This window comes from Camelina sativa, chromosome 6 (assembly GCF_030686135.1).
Source record: "Camelina sativa cultivar CO46 ecotype springtype chromosome 6, ASM3068613v1".
NCBI classification, from domain to species: Eukaryota; Viridiplantae; Streptophyta; class Magnoliopsida; order Brassicales; family Brassicaceae; genus Camelina; species Camelina sativa.
The window spans coordinates 12,392,874-12,398,742 of NC_141885.1; the positions used below are offsets into that span (position 1 = coordinate 12,392,874).

Below are 5,869 nucleotides of genomic sequence, written 5' to 3' on the forward strand. Positions count from 1 at the left end.
CTAGCCGCCATAAATCTTAGAGACAATAACTTGAATAATAGATAATAGTTTGACAACATTTCTGTTATAGAAAGTGACGGGAGACTTTTGTATCGGTCCATTCTTCCATTCTTCTTCACACTCGCGCATATAGTTTGTACCCTCCCTTGCAGATGCTTGAGCACCTGCTGCATCCATGTCTTCATGTGCGTGGTCCCAAGATTTTTGGAAAAGTTTAGATGCTACATGGTAACTCGCAATACAAAAATTTATTCTATGAGTTGCAATCGGACCATTAAACTTCTGGCGGACTTTGTTGATGTGTTGTGCTGCATTGGTCACTTGGTCTTGGCATTTAGAAATCTGATACTAAATCTCAATAAGAAATAAATATACTTTTATTTTTTTGGCAGATTCTCTTGTCTTATTTTCTATACAATTAATTATATATACTATACTTTGGTCACACAGATGAATTATTCTATACTTTCATGTAGAATTTAAGAATTTTATACTTTTATATAGTATAGAATTATAAAAATGAAAACACACTAGATATTGTTCATAATATTTTAACACTATTTTCTACCTATACAATGTGTGTTTTAGATATATCGTTATAGAAATCTCTACATAGTAATTAAAAGAATTATAAATTAGTTATTTAACGTTACCGCAATCACAAGAACGCCATAAAAGCCATTTGCGTCTAGTATACGTGTGTCCGTTTCAAGCAAAAATTCACGTCTTTTGTCACCTTACAAAGTGTGTACATGTCTTTGATAAGCATTGAATTTGCAGTTGTAAACGCTAAGAACACGAATAATGACAACAACAAAGGAGAATTTATGTGTTTGATGAGCATTGTGGCCATATTGAGAATTAAGAAGATACAAATGTGTTTGGTATTTTCTCTTTTGTATGTTTCAAACATTTTATTTATAATAATAAAAATTGGAAGCTAAAAAAACGGTAAGTAATAAATTACAAAAAAAAAATATTGCTTTAAATGGAAGAATATTAAACTTGTAATAAAATAAAGATGGTCAAAAAGTCTTAATGGCAGTAAATGTTTGGAATAACGGATCACCACAACTTTGAAACGTATAGTGTGGACAATCAAAATCATGGATAGCACTACTACTACATTCTCGTCCTCACTAGCGTTTTCTTAATTTCAATTTTATAGTCAACAACCATTGGATAATGTGACTGTTGAATCTCAGATAATGTGCAGCCCTAAAACAATGTAGCCAATTTTTATGAATGAGGCTTTGGTTTCAGTTATGTTCTTTATTTTTCCTTTGTCTGTCAAGTCAAACACATATTTTTGATAAGTTAACAGTGTATATAGTCACAAATAACCATTGAAGCTGAAAAAATATAAAGTTAAGACAAAATAATATTAACTAGGTACTAACCTGCGGTTATCGGCATGCTTAATTTTTTTTTATAAAAAATTATAATAATTTATTTTGTTGTTATGTTATTTATTAGTTTTTAAAATATAAGCTGTTAAATGAGACAAATATAAATTTTATTTGATTAGATTTTTGATAAAAAAAATTTAACATGTTCTGGTAAAAAATGTTGATAAAATTTGTAGTTGTAGATTTTATTAAATTAAAATTTTAAAATCTTAGCTGCTAATTTTTTTTTTCCAAGTACGAATTAGTTTAGATTTGAAGAGATTTTATTTACTTTGGCATATTATTTTTAATTTTGTAGATTTAATTCAATTTGATCTGTCTACGATTTTTTTATTTATTAATAATTAAAAAGATTAATTAGTTAATTAAAATTTTCTAATGGCAAGTGAATGTAATTTTTTACACATTTTAAAGTTAGTTTCATATTTGTACTTCTCAATTAATTTAGTATTCCTTCTGTCTCACATAGATTGATGTTTCAGAGAATATTTCTTATCTCTAAAAGATTGATTTTCTAGATTAAAAAACTAAAATGATCTTTTTACTTTATATTTTATTCCAAGTGGCATAATATTTAGTGGGTTATGTTTTCTCTTTCTACCATAAAATAATTATAAATTAGTTTAAAAATAAAAAAACTTAACTTTTTCTTAATATGTGTGAAACTATTGAAATATCAATCTATGTGAGACAGAAGGAGTAGGATTTTGCCGTCAAGTCAAAATGTGAGTTTGAAAAGGAAAAATTCTTGGGTTCACCCCTAGGGGTGAACTACTCTTATTCACTCCCTCTTAATTAACCAATCAAAATACAACAAACTGTCATGTCATATCATATTTATAAAATAAATCAAAATTAAAATAAAAAGACAAAACAAGTAATGGAAACCAATTCTGTATATTTTTTATTAAGGAAAGTATGTTGGTTTAGGTTTATAAAATAATGATTAGAGTTTAGATTTTATAATTAAGGAAAGTATGTTGGTTTAGGTTTATAAAATAATGATTAGAGTTTAGATTTTACAATTAAACTAAATCATATGTCGGTTTGGGTTTACAAAAATATGGTTAGGGTTTAGTTTTTATAATTAAAAAAATATATATCGGTTTGGGTTTACAAAAGAGTGTTTAGCGTTTAGAGTTTAGATTTTATAATTAAATGAAATTATATGTCAGTTTGGGTTTATAAAAGAGTGGTTAGAGTTTAGGGTTTAGATTTTACAATAAAATGAAATTATATGTCGGTTTGGGTTTACAAAAGAGTGGTTAGGGTTTAGATTTTAAAATTAAGCAAAATTATATGTCGGTTTGGGTTTATAAAATAGTAGGTAGGATTTAGATTTTACAATTAAAAAATTATATTTTAATTTGGGTTTATGATTTGGGTTTAGATGTTATAATTTAAAACTATAATATAATGTTTAGAATTAATAATTTTAAAATTAATTGATATACAGAATTTGTTTCTTAAATTAATAATTTGTTTCCTTAACTAATAGGGGTGAATAAGAAAGCCCAAGAATTGTCCTTTGAAAAGTCATTAAATTACTTAATTATTGATATCCCAATCAGATAGGACAATGATGGCTAACCATAACCAGAGAATTAAAACCACATATAGGATTATATATATGCAATTATTTGGGACGTCATTTTTTTTTTCTTGTATCGTCAATATTGCTGACTTAATATGGTTTTATAAGGTTTGTTATAACTTATAACTTCATCGTCGAGCTGCCGTTGTCACTCCATCTTCGTCAGTCGTTACCACTCAGTCACCACCATCTGTAACCACGGTTGGAAGCATATAAAAGTAAACAAAATTAATGAAAACATGCGTTTTACTCCGTCTCATTTGTTCAAACAGTAATTGAAACGACTGCATCCATTTTTTTGTTTAAAACAATATCATAATATTTTCATAAAATATTTAATGAAGTTAAACAATAAAATAATTAAAGAATAATCAGCAGAAACCAAACAAAATCTCATAAATAAAATAACAAAACCCAACCCATAATTCCAACAATCAAACCATCAACCAAACCAGCATGCAAACTAGCAAAAATTCCGAAATAAGACAAAGCATAAACCAAATTCATCACAAAACAAAGCCTACGTACGTTATCCTCTTTTCCTTGCCATAATCACACTCAATAGCTTCTTTTCTATGCATGCAACACAAAAAGAGATGATTCAGGCTTTGGTTTCATTTTTTTTTAATAACAAATCTAAGCCTTCTCTCTTATATTTATATCGGTGGGTTTTTATAGTAGGCTTCTATTTTGTTTTTTAGGCGGGTTCTACCCTTTTGAGCACGATAGATTGAGTAATAGCCAAAATAAAAAGATATCTTTGTAGGAGATACTTTCATCAATTAAAAAAACAAAAAAAACATTAGCTTGATGCGTTCTGAATGAAATTAGTGTTTTGTAATCTCCTCTATATCTACAACTGGTATCAGAGTATCCCCTAAAAAAAATTGTTTACATTTTCAACATATGAGATGTTGTGACGAGGTCTAAATCGACTGCTTGATAAACACTTTTTGGGGAATCATTGTCCAGTTTGAGTGACTTAGGTAACATAACATACAAAGATATCTTTATGCTTGGATGCTTGGTTCTCTATGGAAGATAGTTAGAGTCCTCCAACTATGAAGAATACTGAAGGAGAAGCTTGTAACACCCGTCACGCCTTATCGGCCAAGAAAAAGTGTTATTCAAATAGTCCCGCCAAAATGCTTCTTTCTTAAAAATAAAACTTTTCAATCATAAAAATTGTTTTACATCTCATAAAACTTTTAACTTGAGGGAAAATATATAAGGGTGACACAATGACGACATTCTAATCACATTCAACAAACATAACATATTCACATAATATTCAACCTAGCATATAATCATAATTTACTTGAACCATATTTAAATACCAACATATTCATTGATACACACATTAACAACATCACTAAACCAAAATCTCATCAGCTCAAGATGGCACAAAACAAATCTCATTTTTGTCAAATCGCCAAGTACGAAACAAATCTCATGTTCATCCAATTACCATCTACGAACCAATCTCATGTCCGCCCATCACGAGGCAGAAAACAAATCTCATGTTCGCGCCCCCATCACATAATATCATTTCATATTATCATACAACAATCATTATGTTATACATCAACACATTATATCATGCATCATATCATCATACCATGTCATCATACATTATAATCATACATAATCACGTAGTTTCCAAGCCTATACAAGAAAATCATGAAAAACATGCTTAGAAAGTAACCCTCACCTTTGCTACTTAAATGATTCATTTTCCCCTTTCCTTTGAGAATGAGGCCAAAATGCCATAAAACGGAAAAAAAAATGGCATGCCAGTTTTTAATCTGCATGCCATTGAGACATGCGATATATTGATTTTACCCTTAATGGAAGGGAAGAGATATAATTAATTTTTAAAAATAAAAAATAAACAAACCCGAGAAAAATTGTTAGTAGATAGGATTTGTGTTATATTTTTTAAGACATCATCTTTGGAGAAGATAACTTATTCAGTGTTAGTAGATAGGATCTATAAGATGATGGCAATAGATAGAGCCATAGGAAAAGCGAGATTGAGTTACAGTCTATGTGAAGGTCGAAGATAGTCAATATTTTAGATGACGAGAATGTATCTGTATTTTTAACGTCATTGGATAATGATGGATTAAGACCAGTTTTGCGTTTGGAGTTATCTGGTGTGTTAGAAAATAATCAGCAGGGAGAGACACTTTCAATAACGAAGAGAAGAAGTTACTATGGTGCGAATTATGTGGAGCTGGATTCCAATGGTAGAGGTGATGATGTAGTTGATAATGTAGTTGATAATGCAGAAATCGTGACTAATACCGAAGTGGGAGAACAACAAAAGGAACCAATTATTGAGGAGTTGATGGTGAATGCTAATAATGAAGAATGTGAGAATGTATCACGTAAAGAAATTGTGGTTGTGGATCACTTGTTGAGCTTCCATTTAAAGAAATTGTGCATGTTGTTAAAAAATGGGAAGATGTATTGGTTTGGAAATAGACCAAGAATTTGCTTCGAAGGAGGCCGTTTGGGATTTGCTAAACAGAGCTTCAAATGAGAATTGTTTTGGCGTGAAGGCTGTTAAGTCAGATACTCAAGCTGTAAAAGGTTGTCAATGGTATTTACTAGTAACAAAAGTGAAAAAAAATCAGAATATTGGAGTGTTAAAGTACATAGAAAGATGCATACATGCTCTTGGTATGTGGAGAGTACAAGTTATGTAAAACAAAAAGGCCCACCACGATTAGTAGCAAGTGTTTTGCATACAGACTATCCAGATAAGTTTGATACCCAACTTCTAAAAGTGTCATGAATCTTGTTCAAGGAAGACTCAGTTTGAGTTGTTCCTACTCCACAACCTTATGAGGGAAAAAAACAA

The 5,869-nt window shown here is 29.7% G+C and overlaps 1 pseudogene; it reads right to left on the reverse strand.

Moving 5' to 3' along the window:
• On the reverse strand, positions 1 to 853 carry LOC147942488 (pectinesterase inhibitor 5 pseudogene; annotated as a pseudogene).
• Between the last annotated feature and the right edge of the window lie 5,016 nt (positions 854 to 5,869).